This window comes from Symphalangus syndactylus, chromosome 17, assembly GCF_028878055.3.
Source record: "Symphalangus syndactylus isolate Jambi chromosome 17, NHGRI_mSymSyn1-v2.1_pri, whole genome shotgun sequence".
Taxonomy (NCBI): domain Eukaryota; kingdom Metazoa; phylum Chordata; class Mammalia; order Primates; family Hylobatidae; genus Symphalangus; species Symphalangus syndactylus.
Window position 1 is genome coordinate 59,121,767 of NC_072439.2, and position 20,037 is coordinate 59,141,803.

Consider the following 20,037-nt stretch of genomic DNA (forward strand, 5'->3'; position numbering starts at 1 on the left):
GCGCATGCCTGTTGTCCCAGCTACTCCGGAGGCTAAGGTGGGAGAATTGCCTGAGGTGGGAGCATTGCCTGAGCCCAGAAGGTCGAGGGTGCAGTGAGCCATGATTGTGCCACTGCACTCCAGTCTGGGTGACAGAGCAAGACCCTGTTTCAAAAGAAAAAGATTTCTCCTGAGGCCAGAACTAAATAAGCTGCTGTACTTGGTTCAGTCATTCGTAATTCACATGAATCACAATTTGGTTTTGGAAAAACTCATTTTTAGTGCATATATTTGAAAATATCTCAGAATCATGGATTCTAGAGATGGAAGAGATCTTGAGAAATGCTCAGGTTCAGTTTTGTCTGGTCCAACCAGTTAAGCTATTTTCATCATCATTTCACAGATGAGACAATTAAACATCTGCACATTTTAGACAGAGAATAAGCCTGTGTTAAGTGGCAGGATTTTTAAACCTGATGCATTTGCTAAGTGGTGCAGTACTCAAGATTTGGAGGGGAGAGAGTAACTATTGTCCAGACGCAATTGCCCAGAGATCAAGGGGGTAGACTTGGGGGTAGAGAGATACAGGCCTAAAGGGCAGTAGGAAGCCATCCAAGCTCAAGATTTATTGGGGGACAGATTCTCATCTCTATACTGATTGAGTGACCCCAGCCAGTGAGATCTCCTGGAAGCAGATGTGGGGAACAGTTGTGATTGTTATAAGTCAGAGGACAAAGTTCATCTGGAGAGAGCATCTGTCCAGGGAATCTCTGGAGACTGGAGCCACTGTAGGAAATTTGGGATTTCAACAGAGAAAAAGCTTCCCTTGGGTGGGGGCAGGCAGGGGATATCCCTGGATCCTGACCGTAAGTGACCACCAAGATGTGCTCCAGCCCAGACTTCCCTGGCTCAGAATCTCTGCCTTGGTTACAGTTCGAACTGAGATGACCTCTTGTTTCCCATAAAAAATGCACCCTTTTCCTCTCAACATCCCCAATATGGGGCTCACTGCCACATCATTTGCCCCACTCCAGGGCAGGGCCCACCCTGGAAAAAGCCCTGGTTTTCTTTCTGAAGACCACCCTAGTTTATAATAGCAAATAAATATGGATTATTTTTCTCAGTACAAGTTCCTCGGTATGGGACTCAGAGAGCTGCTTTTGTCAGCTCATGAGATGGAGAAGGAAACAGTGTGGGGAAATCCCACATCCTTGGCTACCCCATTTCCTAAAGTGAACCTTACCCCTGGCATCATTAAGTGACTTTAACAGCCTTGTACTTGCAAAATGAGCTAAAAAGGCAAATGTATAAAAATCGGGTCCTTTTGGGGGGATCACAGAAATGCTTTATGAGATCCTTTGATAGCTGCCAGTAATCATTTACTCACATTTTGCTCAACACAGGGGAGGTCCTCTTCTGCTCAAAAGAAAGGCAACTTCCTATAAAACAGACTTGGGTAGAATCCTTGGCAGGGAGAAGAAAGCAGTGAGATCACTTCTGGGCATGGCTTCTGGGGACTGCTGATTTCCTTGACGATAATGCCAGTCAGGCCCATAGCAGTGCCTGGCAGCTGCTTCCCTCCCACACCAAAGAAGCCCAGGCCTCCTTAGGTTTACAGGCCCCTGGCCATGGGCTCTCTGTAGGAAGTTGGTTGTGTATTTGTTCTGGAAGTGAGCCCTTGGGGCCAATGCACCAGGCTGTCACTGGTAATGTCTTCTTTGGAGCAAATTCAGGTACACGACTCTGCTACATGTGGCCTTGTTAAAACAGACAGTTCTGCTCAGCACATTTCCCTGGACATTCTAACACTCATCGTTACACAGGAGCGAGTAACCAAAAGCAAAAGGCATCCATGTTAGCACTTAAGGTCTGTTTCCACTTTGGGTTCCAGTCCCTTGGCCTGTGTCCTTTTCCTCAGAAACTGTGGTCTCACGGGGTACCCTCTTCCTCAAGCTGATCCTGGCAAACAGATGTGGTGCCAACTGTGGCCACTGCTCCTTGGAGTTGGAGGTGCAGATTACTTGTCAGAATCTTGTGATGTCCTGAGTGGTCTGGGATGCCCCTGCTCAGAACTGCCATTTCCTGAATGTTGACTCTTGCAAGGTATTTACATGTCATCTGACTTAATCCTCGCTCATCTGACTTAATCCTGTGCTCATCTGACTTAATCCTGTGCTCATTTTACAAGAAAGAGGCTCCCTCCACCCAGGCAGTGTTCACCCACATCTGGGCCAAGGAGCCTTACCCGCGGGTAAAACAAAGCTGAGGGACAAGCAACCACACACCCCATGTTTGGTCTCAAGCACTGGCTGTCTCCTTACAAGTTTAATTTTTTTTTTAGAAAGATGCTACTTGAGGCCAGGAACAGTAGCTCACGCCTGTAATTCCAGCACTTTGGGAGGCCAAGGCAGGCAAATCAGTTGAGGCCAAGAGTTAGAGACCAGCCTGGCCAACATGGCAAAACCTCATCTCTACTAAAAATACAAAAATTAGCCAGGTGTGGTGGTGCACACCTGTAATCCCAGCTACCTGGGCGGCTGAAGCATAAGAATCAGTTGAACCCGGGAGGTGGAGGTTGCAGTGAGCTGAGATCACACCACTGCACTCCAGCCTGCGTGACAGAGAGAGAGAGAGAGAAGAGAGAAGAAAGAGGAGAGAGAGAGAGAGAGATAAGAGAGAGGAGAGAGAGAGAAGAGAGAGGAGAGAGAGAAAGAAAGAAAAAAGAAAGAAAGAAGAAAGAAAGAAAAGAAAGAAAGAAAGAAGAAAGAAAGAAAGAAGAAAGAAAGAAAGAAAGAAAGAAAGAAAGAAAGAAAGAAAGAAGAAAGAAAGAAAGAAAGAAGAAAGAAAGAAAGGAGGGGGGAGGGAGGAAAGAAAGAAGAAAGAAAGAAAGAAAGAAAGAAAGAAAGAAAGAAAGAAAGAAAGAAAGGAAGAAAGAAAGAAAGAAAAGGAAATAAAGAGAAGGAGGGAGGGAGGAAAGGAAAGAAAGAAAGGAAGAAGGAAGAAAAAGAAAGAGAGAAAGAAAGAAAGAGAAAAGAGGAGGAGGAAGGAAGGAAGGAGGGAGAGAAAGAAAGAGAGAAAGAAAAAGAAAGAAGGAAGGAAGGAAGGAAGGAAGGAAGGAAGGAAGGAAGGAAGGAAGAAAGGAAGGAAGTAGGGAGCTACTTAAAACTCTAGGCCTCCTGGTGGGAAAGTGACACCAGGAGATACCTTGGCTGTGGCTGGCCCAGGGTACAAACAGCCCAGGAGTGGGAACAGTGGGCTGTAGAAAACCCCAACCAGTTGTGCTACGAATTCTGCTTTTATTTGTCCGAAAGAAACTGAAAATCCTGGGTTTTTGTTTTGGTTTGGGGTTTTTTGTTTTTGTTTTTGAGACAGGGTCTCACTCTCTCGCCCAGGCTGGAGTGCAGTGGTGCAATCATGGCTCACTGCAGCCTTGAACTCCTGGGCTCAAACGATCCTCCCACCTCAGCCTCCCAAGTGGCTGGGACTACAGGTGTGCACCACACCTGGCTCAGGGTTTGTTTAATGGGAAAATCTTACCGTTTTAAATGTTGGCAATTTATTTAAAAAACAAACAAAACAAAGCTTGCTTAACACTCTGCAGATGAAACAACACACTTGTGGACTGGTTTGCAATTTCTAGGTTAGGCTTTCCCTCTAGACATAAAAATTCAAACGTGGATAGAATAGGATCAAATCTTTCATTCTCTGGTTTTTTCATAAAATATATTTTTTATTACAATGTATTAAAATTCTCAAATTTTAGAACAAAGTTCTAAAAAATATAAATGCTTAAGTGTTTTTGTCACTAAGTTTATTTTTCATATGAATAATACTGCTTTCTATTCATTGACAGTTCACATGGTGATTTGAGATCTACGTGTTATTTATTGCTCACAAGGCAGCTGTGAGGTGGGTGCTGTGACTTCTGCAGGCATTCATAGAGAAACTGAGGCTGAGAGAATTTCACTCACGCTCACATGACCACATGTTTGAAAGAGCCTAAAACCCAGCCAGGCGTCCAGACTCTGGTAGACCTTTTCATTCAATAAACGGTGGTTTCTAGTTTCTCCCACTAATACTACCGTATTGATGATTATTCTTTGCTCCGGGCCACATGATTTTTTTTCTGAGTTGCCCGTGGTGATTAAATAAAAAGAGAAGTCATGGGCCGGGCGTGGTGGCTCACGTCTGTAATCCCAGCACTTTGGGAGGCTGAGGCGGGCGGATCACAAGGTCAGGAGATCGAGACCATCCTTGCTAACATGGCGAAACCCCGTCACTACTAAAAATACAAAAAACAAACAACAACAACAACAAAAATCAGCCGGGCATGGTGGCGGGCGCCTGTAGTCCCAGCTACTCAGGAGGCTGAGGCAGGAGAATGGCGTGAACCCAGGAGGCCGAGCTTGCAGTGAACCAAGATCGTGCCACTGCACTCTAGCCTGGGCGACAGAGCGATACTCCATCTCAAAACAAAACAAACAAAAAATAAAAGAGAAGTCATAAAATGTCCTTTAAGCTAGGACTTCATTTTTTTTCTTTTTGTTTTGTTTTGGTTTGTTTTTGTTTTTTGAGGGAGGCCAATACGGGAAATGTGGATGGTTTTTAACCTGGAGTTCAGGGACCTAAGAGTGAGCTGAAGTGAGCCTGGGAGAGGGGCTGAACCCCTGGTAATGTTTGAAACATTTTGTAGAGAGGTGTATTGGGGTATGTTTTGGAGAAGGAGATCTGTAGCTCTTTCCAGAGTGTGTCTGACTTCCTCAGGGTAGGCAGGAACCATGCAGGCTGGACTCCAGCCCTTGATCTTTATCGATACTGGAACATAACTCTGGCAACATTCCTGAATCTGCAAATTGATTTCTCCTCCGTGGCTTTATTCTGTTAAAAAGATGTAATGCATGCATGCCACCTAGCATCTGGAATTAGTCACCACCAGTGGCTTTGCTTGAATCCCTTGTTTATTATGCCTTATTACCATGCAACCAGATTGTGTTCCCGCAGGACAGGCCTCTGCAGTTTTCACAACCTCCATCAACCCTGTGACTCTGATTGGTTCCTTCTTAAAAGATGCAAACCCTTTTTTCCTATAAGGAACATTGCAAAACGCCTTTTAAGAAAATAGAAGTTTTCATGAGCCAATAATCAACTCATGCTAACGATTACACGTCAAGAATATGTAAAAGAAATGACATTGGGGCATTCATTTTGTTACAAAGGCTCTTGGGGTAGTGCAAGAACCTTTCAGGAGCAGGCGCTTTTCACTTAATGGTAGAAACTGCATCTGGGGCCTACAGATTCTCCTTTATAATTCTTTATAGGACACAATATGTGGGGAATTTTTATAATGGGGACATGAGGATCACCAAAGACTACATCGAGAGTAACCACAGAGCAGGTGTGGCATCAGGTGGCCTGGACTTGATATCCAGCCTTGCAGCGGCTCACAGTGTAACTGAGGACAAGGCATTTTACTTTCTCAGGCTCCAAGATTTTCATCTCTTAGACAAATGCTCAGAAGGGAAAGGCAAGGTGAGAATAGCATCCATTGAGAATCCACCAGGTTGCCAGGTTCCATTCTTGGTGTTACTACATGCACCCTCCTGCTTATGCTCACAATAGGACATTTAGATTCACGCCCAAGGACACACAACTTGTAGGTGGCATGGCCAGAATCCCAAGCTGGCTCTCTGGACTCCAAAATTAAACTCTTTCCATGACCCAGTTCAGTGTTCCTCAAGCTCTGTCAATAAAGCACCCTCAGCAAGAGAAGAGAATGGCCACGTGTATTAGTTTGCCAGAACTGTCGTCACAAAGTACCACAAACTGAGTACCTTAAAACAAGAGAAATTTATTGTCTCACAGTTCTGGGGGCCAAAAGTCTAAAATTCGGGGCTGTGAGAGAAGGATCTGTTCCAGGCCTCTTACCTACCTGGTGGTTTTCTGGCAATCTTCTGCATTTCTTGTCGGGCAGAAGCATCACCCTGATCTCTGCCTCCATCTTCCCATAGTGTTCTCCCTGTGCACATGGCTGTGTCCAAATTTCTCCTTTTCATAAGGGCACCAGTCATATTGGACTAGAGCCAACCCTACTCCGGTGTGACCTCTTCTGAACTTCACTAATTTCAACTGCAATCATCCTACTCCCAAATAAGTTCACATTCTGAAGTACTGAGGGATAGGATTAGCACTTCAACATATTCTGGGAGGACACAGTTCGACTCATAATTCTATCCACTTCAGGATTCTGAGGGGATCACTTATGGCACCTGTTATAAGCATTAAATATTTTTGATGCATTGAACATTACCTTTAAAATTCATGCAAATTAAGCACTCAACTCCATTATTACACCACCACTTAATATAAAAACAACATTTCCCAAAAGTTTACGAGTAGAATTACTGATCCAGAAAGCTGCTCCATGCTGATCCTTGGGGTTCAAAACCCCATTGTCAAATCCCTGACCTGCATCTTTTCATGTCCTCAGAAGATGCGGAGACACCTTTAAGGAGGCACATTTAACTTAAATGAGTGCGAAGAATGTTGACCTGTACAGGGCTGAACAAAAAGCAATGCAAATTAAATGCAAACAGAAAATCTGAACATCCCTGACCAAAATCAGTGACAAAACGCACCAGTATGGAAACAACACTTGCAGAGAGCTCTGTTGGAACTGCACGGCTTCATTTCATTCTCCTCTCTTTCATTTTAGAGGAAATCAGCATTAGACAAGCACAGTTTGTCCTGTTTCCCCAACAACAATGGCTTTTGAAGAACATGCTTTTGAAGTACAGGATCGTGGTGTTTGGGGACAAAGATGATGGTTGTGGTAGTAACAGACCTCCTAACACACTGATCAGATTCATATTTTTCTATTACAGTAACTGTGTGTCAAGTAATAGAACGTACCAGCAAAACTAACCATGGCCATACTGTTCTTTTATTTCCTAAGAAATAACATTTTCAAAAGTGACAAAGGACTCTCTGACAAAGGCCCAGCAATGGATGTGAGAATGACTCAAGTGGAGGAAAGGTCCTCTCCGTGTGGTTAACTTAATGCCCCACTTGGTTCGTTGACACAAAAACAGGTCCAGCCAACGCATTTCCACATCCTGAGGATCTGCTGCCATCCCAGGAGAGATGTGCTCTGGCCAGGGCCCAAAAGATGGGCAGGGCTCAAAAGACAGAACCAGGCACCCTGACAGCATAGAAAAAGAGATGGCTTTCTGCTTTCCACTTTCCTTGGTTGAAAACAGGGAGACCACAATGTTCCTTTCTTTTTCCTGCCTCTCTATTGGGAGAAATACGAACTTTCCAAAGGCATTCACCATCCACTTAGCAGAAACATCTGTCAACTTTAGCTACCATCAAAGAGAAAACATCTCCAGAGAAGGAATATCCCACAGGGTAAAGCAAGGGACAAACCTAGAGAACACTCGTGACCCGTTGCTCTAGCTCAGGGGCAGCAAAGGGGCTGCAGCTCTGTTCAGAAGAAAGCCCTGCTGATCTCTAGGTTCTAGGAGCTTTGCTAAACAAACCCAGAATGCAGGAGGTCATTCACCGAGTTAGCAAATGCAGGTGACCAGACCCTTGAAATTAAAAAAAAAAAAGAAAAAAAAAAGGCACGTGGGTCAGGTGTGGTGGCTCATGCCTGTAATTCCAGCACTTTGGGAGGCTGAGGTGGGCAGATCACTTGAGGTCAGGAGTTCGAGACCAGCTTGGCCAACATGGTGAACTCCCATCTCTACTGAAAATACAAAAAAAAAGAAAAAAAGAAAAAAACAGGTGTTGTGTGCCTGTAACCCCAGCTACTCGGGAGGCTGAGGCAGGAGAATCTCTTGAATCCAGGAGGCAGAGGTTGCAGTGAGCCGAGATCGCACCACTGTACTCCAGCCTGGGTGACAGAGCAAGACTCCATCCAAAATAAGAAATTAATAAATAGGTCATGTGATGACAGAGTGTGATGACAAAGAAGGGTGGTCTACAAGGGAGGAAGGGCTGGGGGATCTGCAGAACCAGTGCACAGCCCCTTTCAGCCAGAGAGCAGCTCCCCCTCAGGGCAGAAGTGACTGTGCCCATCTCTAGGGAGATGAGCTCCGCACAGAAGCAGAGCATTTTCATCAGGCTTTCCCACAGCCTGGCGAGAATAGCTCCTGAAATCACCCAACGCCCTCTGTCCTGACTCCACCTCTGCCACAGCTACTGCAGTTCTTCGGTCATCCTGATAATCGAAGGCCACTCTGGAAAGGTGTCCACTAGGAACGACTGGCACTCTGCCTTGGGACACCAACATTCACTGAAGCAGACACCGCAAATTATTTCTAAAGATCGTGCACATCTTTAAGCTCTCACTCTTCTCTTAAATCCCAGCTTTTCCTCCGCCCCACCCTCTCCTGGCCACGAAGGTCAACTCCTTGGCAGCTGAGACAGAAAGGGCAAGACATCCAGGCCAGGGCTGGGGCCCACTGGCCTGGGGCCCTAGGTGCACTCTGGGCCACATTTCATGCTGCTTGCCCATGTTCCAACTCCGGGTGAGGGCTCTGGGGATATGCATTTTAAAGCAATACTGTAATAGTCTGGTGTGCAGCCCAGTGTCTGGTGAGTCCAGTTTTGGTGAATTATTGGTCCCAGTGGCTTACTAATTCACAGGGAAAAGAAAAAAAAATCTAGTTCCCAGATCAGCAAAGTGGAGAAGCAGAGTCCTAAACAAGTATCCTCATGAGGTCAGTGTCCGGGCGCTGGGACAGCAAAGCAGCCCGCTGGTGCCACTCCCAGCAAGTCATTGTGTGCCCGTCAGAGCTCCCAGAAAGCTATTCCTAAAACAAGATGGGATCAAGCCACAGAAAGCAGGTCCAACCTAGTGGTAATGATGGAAAAAAAAATAGCCCCTAAAGGGAGAAAAGGGGCAAAGTGGTGAAATGCTGTATAATTTAAATGCATTTGGAAGACTCTCCTCTCCCAACTGTCAGAGCAGAACACCATGCTGCTTTCATTATTAAAAAAACAAAACAAAAACCTCCAAGGAGAAGAACACCTAGCTATGACCATCATTTCCTTTCCTCCATGGCTTCCCTCTTCCACCTTTATCCCTTAAAGCAGTGGCTCTCAACCAGGGGCTTTGCTCCCCCACCCCATCCTAGGGACTTCTGGCAATGTCTAAAAATGGGGGGGCATGCTACTGGCATCTATGGGTAGAGACCAGAAATGCTGCCAAATGTCCAGCAATGCTCATGACAGCCCCCACGACAGAATTATCCAACCCAAGATGTCAACATGCTGCTGTTGAGAAACCTGGCCTTTAGAAGCAGTCTTCTAATCTTATTTTCTAAGAATAAGAAAATATTATTCTTAGTTTAGCCTGCAGCTAAACAAAATGTATAGGTGAAGATTCACGATGAGGAAGGGGGTAATGGTGACTAAGAGCTTCACAAAGTCCTGAACCATTCAACCTTCATTCTGAGAGGATGGACGATCAGCTTTAGTGATTCACTTCGCTGATTATAAGTATCATCTTCTGAAGTCCATTAAGTGTTTAGTCATGCCCTGTGTTTTTGTCAAGTGGTAGGCAAAGGGAGTTAAGTGGAACCTCAGTCCCCTAAGAGTTTATCATCTAAGATGGGTAACAATGACTAGGCAGAGATATAAAGGTGAGACGGACAAATAACCAAACTACAGAGTAAGGCCAAACCAATTGCAGAAGCTAGGAGCTGAGCACAGTGTGAGGAATGGGGAGGGCAAGTTATCCAAGTGAGTAGGTGGCATTAAAGAGAAGAACTAGGGACAGCATCAATCTGCACCTCCATTTATCCATTTGCTTTCACTAAAACATGTACCACATGCTTCTGGGCATGCAGAGGTACATTTCACACCCCAAGCACTTGCAATCAAGCCAGCGTGATAAGATTCATACACGAATAAGCAAAACAAAAAAATTCCATTCTGAGAGGTATAGCAAGCACAAGTCACAGTGCTTAGAGAAAGAACTGATGCCTGCATGTGGTGGAACTGGCATTTGGCTGGGCCTCAGAGTGTGGGGGCTACTGGGGAGCAGAGCCTGCCTGAGAACCTAGGGCAGGGTGGCAGCAGGGGTGTTCGCTGTCCTACAGACAAGAATCTCCAAAAATGGAGTTCTGGTTTAAGGTGTTTGTCCTGGCTTATCTTTTGGCCACTCAACAAAACTTTCTGTGCCTCATTTTCTCTCTTCTTCCCGTTTCCAAGCAACAAAACCATGTCCATCTACTCTTATCAAGAATCTCCAAGAGTGGTGGCTCATGCCTGTAATCGCAGCACTTTGGGAGGCTGAGGCTGGAAGATTGCTTGAGGCTAAGAGTTCAAGACCAGCCTGGACAACATAAGGAAACCCCTTGTTTCCAAACAAATAAAAATAAAAATTATTTGTGTGTGTGTGTGTGTGGCAGCACGCGCCCATAGTCCCAGCTGCTCAGGAGCCCAGGAGTTCAAGGCTGCAGTGAACCATGACTGCGCCACTGCACTCCAGCCTGGGCGACAGAGAAAGACTCCGTCTCAAAAAAAAAAAAAAAAAAAAAGAACCACAACACACCAAGTGAAGCTTTATGGAGCTTCATGCAAGATGATCAACATGCACCAGGTTCGAGGGAGATGCCAGCAGTTATAGCTCACAGGCTACCTCAGGTTTTTCTCTTTCACATGCTTCTGGCCTTACCCAGTAACAGCAACTCTGAACACTATCCAAGCAAAACGTCATATGCTTTGAAGATGCACTAGTATTTCTACAGGCTAAACATTTTCCAGAACAAAATCTTTACCAAAGCTGCTAACAAGCAGTCAGATAGACTGCCCTGTGAGCATTCACCTCCAACAATGAACCAGCAGAAAGGTCAGCAGCCGGACACAGAAAGAGGAGAAAGGTCCTAAATAAACACAGTTTAATCAACCGTGAAGAAACCAAAAAGTTGCCCGAAAGTGCTTTGTTAATGGGAGAAGCAAGGCCCCTGCCCTCAGAGAAAGGCAAGGAAGGTTGAAGGTCACTTCAGCTGACCAGAGGATGCCATGGCGGCAGCGACATTCCCTGTTGGGAATCTCAATGGAAGACGCAAACGCAGAAGAGAAGGAAGAGAGAGGAGAAGCCGACAGGTGGACCTTTTCCAAGGACCTGGCAAGCAAATATTCCCTAGAAAGAAGATGAAAATTTAGGTCAATAAGATGGAAAGACACTGTTTTTAGAACCACTATGACGACTTCAGAGTTGGTTCTCCATCAGGCTTTTGTCCATCAAGTCTGTCATGTCTGATTCCAGACTCCTCAGGATATTTGAAAAAAACTAATTTATTTGAATTACATCAATGTCCTTTACTTGCATCTAAAAAATCAAGGTCAAGCTATGCTGATATGTGAGAGAGAATTGAGATGAATGAGGGCTGACTCCCAGTCTCTGCCCCTGTAATTACTTTCTTTCTAAGCCTGAATACCCAATCAGACGGACGCCTTCTCAACACATTTTTTCATATTTATGAAATACCTTTGAACAATGAAATCTGGAAACTCTGGCAACATCTGTGTCCAAATATATCCAAGCATGTTTATGTTTTTAATTGAAGATCAAACAACTTTAGATGAACTCATCTATGGTATCATAGAAACTGCATATTTTTAGGTAATTCTTGAGAGCATTTTGCAAACTATTAAAGTAACTTGATATCATGCTATATCTTTAAAAGCTATTTCTCAGCTGTGAATACTATTGGAATGAAATCGAGACTTTTCAAAAAAGTCTGCAGCATGAAAAGGTTTGCATATGAATTCTGATTCCATTAGAAAACCATTTCTTTTAGGACTGTTTTATCATTCTCTATTGGTTCATTTAATATGATTGGTTTGTTCTTATTCTAATTAAAGATGCAATTTACTAAAGAGTCTTTAACTTCACTAAGGCAAATTTAAAAAGCTTCTAATCAGATATTCTTGGTAGGCAGGAGAACTATAACCTTCAAACTCTCTGATGTTGTATGAAGCAGCTCTCATCTCTACACAAAGATTTTCACTTCTGTGATCTGGCCTGGTAAAACATTTATTCCTTTATACTCAGTCCTAGTTTGTTTTAGATCTGGGCCTCTGGGCCCATTAATTTGTATAGGATGGTAATTTGTGTAGGAAGACAGGTGTGCTGTTTTTCTTCAATCCTTGAGGATATTAGGAAAAACTTTAACCAATTAAGGGATCCCATCACCTGACATTTCTTTGGGGAAAGTGACTTTTGAAGGCATGTGGGGATTATCAAGGAAATAATTTTCTCTTTAAATTACATGTTTGTACGTAAGAGGAGTGTTGAGCAGGATATCAAGAGGCAGTGGTCACTCATGGCACTATTTTCAAAGTTAGTTAAACCAGGAAACCAACTCTCATTTCCCCAGTTTAGCTTTTCATTTTTAAAAGTTGCTGAATTCAGGTACATCTCAATTGCTCGTGGTAATAAAGGAGACATTAGGCGTGGATAACAAGACCGCAAATGGTGAATAAAGCAAGACACCAGGGATCGTTTCTTTCCTGTTTATTAACATTCACTCCAGGCTGTATACTTTGGTTACCATGGTCGCGTGGTGTCTGATGTCACAGGCCAAACCATATAAAATCACAGAGGCCACAACAGGCAGGAGGAGCGGCCTGGCTTTGTCTGAGTCAGGCAGCCCAGCGTGTGGGATGCCAGGCTGAATGTGCTGGGCCTGACCAGCCGCACGCTTTCCTCTTCTCTTGCCTCTGCCTGCCCCCTGATGGACAGTCAGGGTAAAGCATGGGAGTGCTCCTTTGGGGGTCTCAGTGGGGCTGAAATACGACTCCTCCCCAGGACAGCCTGCCTCCCCCAGCCTTGTTCTCCGGCAAAGTCAATTTCCTGGAGAATCAAGGCTCTGCCTCAGATGTTCAGAGCCTCCGCAGGATGAACACCTCCATTTCAATTCCAGGGGCCTTGATCAACCTGTGCCTCCCTTGATCCCCAACTTGTGGGCACCTTCCCTCGAGCAGTGCCCCCACGAGGTACACCTTTCCAGGGAAACAAAAATCATTCCTTCTTTGGGTCCTGCAAGCTGTAAAGAACCAATACAGTACTGTGCTGTTGAACATGTTGCCACTATAGAAGCCCCTTGTGTTTCGAAGACTACATCTCTACAGCCATTCGTTTATTCATCAGAAACCAGCTAGAAGCCAGGCCCTGTGCTGGGCCCTGGAGACATGGAAGAAACTGGGCTGAGGCTCCCGCCTTGAAGAACTTGTGGCCCAGGGAAGGGACAGTTCATCTGTCATTGATTGCCACGTGACAGTGTCTATGATGCTAAAAAGATGCCAGTGCTGTGCTGCAGGAGCAAAGGCCGTGGAGGAAGAGGCTTTGGCTTTGTTGTGAGTTCTTGCCAGAGCGAGGCAAAGCCAGTCACCGCTTTGTTCAGATGACTCAGGTAAATAAATGAGGCCCCACAGGCTGTCCTGACACCACACACCTCTAGAATACCCTGGCTGTGCTGGGAGCTACTGGTGTCAGCTGAGTATTTTCATCCCTGTCCAAGTCACAATGATCTGACTGTACCAGCCTGTGTGGATGTTGCTAAGAGGAGGCAGACAGCGCCATGAGCTCCCTTAGATGACGATCGGCATGATGTTCCTGCTGTGGCAGCGCTCAGCTCTTGCCAATGCTCTTCTCTGCTTTGCTCACTTTAAGCCTCCCTTAATTTTTTGAAGCCCAGTTTCCACATTGCTGATTCACAGATACGCAAGACTCAGGCAGGAAAAAGAAAAGGTAATTATTTCAAATTACTCAGGCGCCCTCCTTGACTCTGGGATCTCTGTACAGACTTGCACTTTAAAAGCTGAGGGTAATGATGTTGTCATTTGTGTAGGAAAGGCTGGAAGAAAAACACATTAGTGTTCTTCCAAACTCTTGACTTTTGGAAAAAATTAGCATAGAGAGGATGGATGCTCAGCCATGGCCTGACATCGAATGCCTAATCCAGAGGTAAAGACACCTGCACAGTCCCATGCACTAGCGAGCTTCCTGGGGACAAGGGCAGTGCTTTGATCACCTCTCTTCCTCGTGCAGTAAAAGTTTGTTGGATGAATGGTTGTCAACTCTAGTCCTGTCAGTCCTCCCTGAGCCCTGAAAGAAACAGAAATTAGGAAATAAAAACAATTAGCAGGTCCTATACTCCTAGATTTAAGATTTTTGAACAAATAAGGGAAAATTATTTGCCTGCTACAAAACTGCTAAGAAAGATGACAATGAAGGAAGGGTGAGAATTATCTAAGGGAAAGAAGAGGGGAATCAATTGCTCCACCAGTGGCTTGCTGAAAAGCTTTCCACACTTGTAGGAAAATAAATCCCCCACTGCCAAGAGTAGAGGCCCCAGCAAGGGCAGTCACAGCAATGGTGGCCATCAGGTGCCCTGTGCAGCAGAGGGGAGCCATGGGCAGCAAGCAGATCATGCCTGGGATAAACGCTGTGGGGGCTGTGCTAGGGGTGGCAGTAACACATGGAGACTCTCAGTAAGGGTGCCTAAGGTGTCATCCACTCCCAACTTGACCATTCCTCCCCTCCCCAGAGGAGAGCCAGCATCAGCACCTAAGGGAGGGAGGGCTAGTGTGGCTGGATGGGGTGGCAGGGGTAGGAGGCACAGCCAAAGGCTCTGGAAATCAGCTTGAAATCTTAGGTTTTCCCTGAGGCTGTTGTAGCCTGGGGGAATGGAGTTACATCTAACTGTAAATGTTGTTCACACTCAGTCTAAAGAAAGTCCAAAAGTCATTTTAGGATGGTGGTGTACTTCAAATTACTTTTCTATGCCCCAGCTTTGGGTTCCACTAAATTCTCATTCTTCCCGCATTTCTGTCTTTCCTCCAGGTACCCTCAAAGAGCACCCATAATTCATTCATTCATTCATTCACTTATTCAACAAATACTGATTGAATCCCTGTTCTTTACCAGGTTATGCTAGGTACCAAGAATATAGGGTCAGCAAAGGCAGGCATGGTCCCTGCCTTCAAAAGGAGAAGACCTTGATCAAACACCCACACAAATTAACATCATTGCAATGTGTCAGGTCCTGGGTATATAATGAGGGGATTTGGTTAATATGGGACGTCAGAGAAATCTCTAAGGGAATGATGAGTGAAATAAAATCTGAAGGAACAATAAGATTAACTAAGCCCAGTGGGTCCTGGGCATCCCCTAGAGTGGGGCTGCACATGTGTATTCAAGGCCATAAAAGATAAGTGCAGACAGCAAGGAGGTGAGATTCTCAATCAGGCTGGGGAAGGCCATGCACGGGGAGCCACTGAAGTGTTGAAGTGGACAGGTGATGTGATCCAATGTGCATTTCAGAAAGAGTTTGATCTCCCTGTGGAGAACAACTTGGAAAACGTCATAACTAAATGTCATTAGACCAGTTAGGAAGCCATTTGGTACAGATGAGTTGGGGTCCAGGAGAGGAACAATGGAGGGGAAAATGATGATGGGGTAGATAGACTTACAACATATTCCACTCCTGAAAGATCTTCCAACAGCCTTGCCCTGCAATGAGCCCCTCCCTTCATGGGCTAGATCACCATCTGAGAGAAAAACCACAATCTTCCTTTCTTTCAGCTTTGTCCCTAAGGATGTCCCTTTATCTTGTCCCTTGGGATGCCTTCATGGTTTCTTTCTAGCTTGCTCTAAAAATGAAGTAAAGCATGTCCATGATACCTGGGACATATCAACTTCAAGGTCATGGATTGAAATGATGATAACTCAAATTATAGGACTGTCAACTTTCAAGCCCCCCTGACCTTAATGATGGATCAAGGGGCTGGGATCAGATCAAGAGAGCTTCAAACCACTGCTGGCTGCGGGAGCATTTAATCTGCTGATTGAATGCTTAATATAATATTGGAATATATATATGTGTGTGTATATATGTGTGTGTATGTGTGTGTGTATATATATGTGTGTGTGTGTGTGTATAGTCCAATTACCCAAAGTGGTCTTCTTCCAAACATTTTAAGGATGCTGTAATAAGATCCCTGCATCAGGTGAAAGTGGAACTAGCTACCAGATGTTCTCTTCTGCCTGGGATCCCTGCTCCTGCAAGACAGTCAGTAATCCGTTCCAAGAATGATGTTTTACCACGGTGCTGTGCTAGGCACCAAGGATTGGAAGACGAAGAAACATTTCCTGTGCTCCTGGAGCTGCAGCCTAGCAGGCCTACAAACAAGGACAGTGCCATGGGATATGCTGCAGCCCAGGCAGAAGCAAAGCGCTGTGGAGACCCCAAGGCCGGATATAGGAGCTCTGCCTGGCTGAGTTAGGAAGGTTCTCCAGAGGTCACATCTGATCCAGATGTCAAGGGATAAGCAGGAATTTATCTTGTGAAGAAGAGGTGGCTGGTTGTTTCAGCAAAAGAAATAGCTCCTAAAAAGACACCTAAGAGTAAGATGTGCCCCAAAAGTGTCCCCAGGGGTGATAAAGAGGCTGTAGCAGGAGGTAAGTCTGGAGACAGAACTCTGGTGGGGTTACTGGAGCAGGAGGGTCTGTCTGCTTTAGGGAATATACTGTGTTAGTTTTCTATTGCTGCATAGCAAATTACCCCAAAACTGAGAAGCTTAAAACAGTCAACATGTGTTATCGTATAGTTTTCATGTGTCAGGAACACAGTTGTAACTTAGCAGTCCTCTGGCTCAGGGTCTCACAGGCTGTAATCAAGGTGTCAGCCAGGACCAAAGTCAACTCAGAGTTCTGCCAAAGGAGGGTGAACTTCCAGGTTCACTCCTGTGGCTGCTGGCTGGAGACATCAGTTCCTTGCCACATAGGCCTCTCCATGGGGCAGGTCCCAACATGGCAGTTGGCTTAGAAAGAGAGAGAGACTTTTTGTAACCCAATCTTGGAAGTGACATCCCATCACTTTTGCTGTATTCAATTTGTTTAAAGCCAAGCACCAGGTCCATCCAGCCCACGCTGAAGAAGAGGTTACATGAGACCGAGAATACCAGGAAGTGATGATTATTGGGGGCTGTTTTAGAGGCTGCCTACAGCATATACCAAGAGCTATTTATGGCCTCATTGCAGCATTATTCCACTCTGCATAAATTATAGGGAAAGATATATAAGTTTATTGCATATTAGTTTTTGTTGATGGGTACATTCTGGTCCCTAGGAGCCCTGAAGAACAATGTGCTTCATTTCACAGCTCTCCCTAAGGATTTTATACCACCTACTTGGCACTCACACTGTTATTATTAAATGGATTCAGCCAAAAGCTGCCTGTGGGGGTAGAGATCGGTGGGAAGGTAGGGCGGCAGAGAAAGGAAGTGCTCAGGACCCCAAATTGAATAAAGAAAAAGGTCACATGCCAACTGCAAGTTAGAAATGAATCTGAGTGAAAGTATCCTGGTTGACAGCTCACACACGATGCCAACTTGCCACAGCTTGGCAGCGCCTTTGGTTTTCCCACATGCAACTGAAAATAGCTAGCATTCATCCTAAGGGGGTGCTACTAAAATAAGTAACTACTTGGAGCTATATACCTCACTGCTCATTCAAGCTGGAAGCAGTCTGCAATTATTTTGCTGAAATTAGATACAAATTAAGTTGCCACTTCCGGAACTCTTTCTCCTGTGCTATATTACAAAAAAGAAACCGATTTTTGAACTCGGACAGCTTAGATGTTGCTTTTTAAAAATAAATGTGATCTCTGACAGAATATCTAAAATAACAGATTATTGATTTTAATCTCTCAGGAGATCTAACTTCACGATCTAGGTTTCCTGATTTTCAGACCCAAGTTAAGTTGCTATGGATATAGAGTGACAGGCCAGTGAAGGAAACTGGGGACAGGGAGTGACCTGCCCACAGGTGAGATACACTGTCTTTAAACTTGTTAGGGATAGAAAAGAGGGCTAGCCTAGAATTGTCCTCTGGGATGTAAGGGAATGGTCCTGCTCCCACTTTTTAAATAGCGGTTTGAAAGTTTTCTCAGGGTGTGCATACATTTGGACGTACAAGTTCTGCTATGTTTTAAAATGCAAAACAGAACAAACATACATGAAAACAAACAATAATAATGATAATTTGGGTCTTTCCTCAAACTTGACTGGAAGTTACTGGCACACAAATAGTAGAGGTGTTTGGGGTTTTTATGCTATGAACGAGTCCTTGATTTGTACTACCTCAATAAAGCAACACCTTCTTTTGACCCACCTTTGGAAGAAGAAGGTGAATTTCTAAGAGCCCGGCTGCGTTGGACCCTAGGAGGCTGTCATGACTCCCAGGGTAGGAATGTTTCTCCACAACTTTGAATTTCAATTTCCCTTTACAAAAGGCAAAATTTGTTGTATTCCCCATTGTTGGAGACATTAGTCATGGATGAAACACATTTAAAACTCCCCCTATGCCCTGCTTCTTGCCCACCCCACGCATTCCCACTCTATATCCTCATTCCAATCTAGTGAATCTTAGAAATGACACATTGAATGAAGAGCTTTCCAGGTTACCTTTCCTTCTTGGTGAAGTTTTCTTTTTGCGGGATTTTGGTGTGTGTGTGTGTGTGTGTGTGTGTGTGTGTGTGTAGTTCCATAATTCTCAAATGAAAAATTCCTAAAAGGTCATCTATGCAAATCCTTAAGATGGTGAATCTCTACAACCTTACTTTAATTTTAGGAGATATTTCACTTCATGCCTTAAGTTTTGCAATTATTTTCAGTGTCTCCTTTTCCAGACTTCTTAGGACTTGGAAAGAAAATGAAATGACGTTGAACGAAATCAAAGTAAATTGAGTGATCTGAAACGATTCGATGTCAGCAAGAATTCCGCATACAGCTCACAGCCCTCCTCCCAGCACACCTCCCTCTTGGGTATGGTGAGTTCAGCTCCAAATTTATTCTGACAAGAAAGCACAGGCAATGGCTCCAGTGGGTCTAAATCAGGTGAAAATTCAAAGCAACCACCCTTCCTGGACAACCTTCTGCTTTCCCAGTGCTTATCATGGTCTGAAAATTCCTATTTAAAGAAGCAGAGCTTTCTTTTAAGTCCTAACAGAACAAAGTCACACTCAGTGCACAGGCACACGCCGGGCTCGAGGATGCATTTTTGGCAGAAAGGCTCCTCTTTTCTCTGTCTCCTCCAGCTCCCTGCAGGCCCAAACCTTGCAGAAGCCATTCCATGTTCCCTTAACAGGAAAAGACAAACTCAGACCCACAACCTTGGACTTCAAAAGACGGCACACAAGGGGAGGAAGGACTGAGAGTACCAAGGCGTGAAAATTCAGAATGCTGCTATCTCATTTATTTTTACCATTTAGGAAACGTTTTGATCTGCATTCTTTTCCCTTCCCTGATTTCAAAAAATAAAAACAAAAATGCTTCGGTTCTGAGGAGTAACTCTCCAGATGGAAGGGGAAGATCGAGGACGAATGGGGCAGGGCTGCTTGCGTCCTCTCCCCTGCCACACACACGCTCCCTGTTTCAGCCAGTGTAAAAATAGCTGCCCAGGTTTATGTATTCATCCCTAAGCTGCAATGAAGCGCCTGCCTGCCGGCCAGAGTCCGCTGCCTTTTAGTAGCTTATAACATCAGGTGATGCCTCCAGCCCTCCCATTCCCCGCCCCAGCCCGGATAAACGTCCTCCGTGACCTTAGAAGTTTTCAGTTTAATCAGCGGTATCGTTTTTGAGAGGAAAATCCTCCCAGCTTTGCGGGCTGGCAGGGCCCTGTGGCCCTCCCCTCCCACCCAGCCCAGGCCGCAGAGCGAGAGCGTTTCCATCTGTGCTGCGAGCGGGAAGAGCCTCTCTGTGCTCTCCGGCACGTCCAGCGCGCGGGCGGGAACACGCTCTCCTGTAGGGGGGGCAGCTTTCCCAGGGACCTTGCCTAACGAGGGCCAGGCGGCTCCCCCGTGGGCCCCGAATGGCTCCTGGCAGGCAGACCCCTATCCCTGTCGAGAGCACTGATTGCCCCAGCGTTGGGGGAGGCAGCCGCGCCCTCCCGCAGCGAGGCAATCCAGCGGTCAGGCGGCGGCGAGGGCCTGCGCGTGCGCAGAAAAGAGGTGCCTCCGCGCCAGGCTGGGGCGCGAGGGT

At 45.4% G+C, this 20,037-nt stretch overlaps 2 long non-coding RNA genes across 3 annotated transcripts in view; one reads left to right on the top strand and one right to left on the bottom strand.

Moving 5' to 3' along the window:
* Positions 1-12,493: 12,493 nt before the first annotated feature.
* The window catches only part of LOC134732917 (uncharacterized), a 41,337-nt gene continuing 33,793 nt past the window's right edge, over positions 12,494-20,037 (bottom strand). For both annotated transcript variants that reach the window (XR_010116474.1, XR_010116475.1), the window contains one exon: positions 12,494-14,101. This is a non-coding gene — a long non-coding RNA (uncharacterized lncRNA). The remainder of the gene's footprint in view (positions 14,102-20,037) is intronic.
* On the top strand, positions 13,636-19,336 carry LOC134732916 (uncharacterized). Its single transcript, XR_010116473.1, has 2 exons — positions 13,636-13,744; positions 18,672-19,336. It is a non-coding gene; the product is annotated as an uncharacterized lncRNA (long non-coding RNA).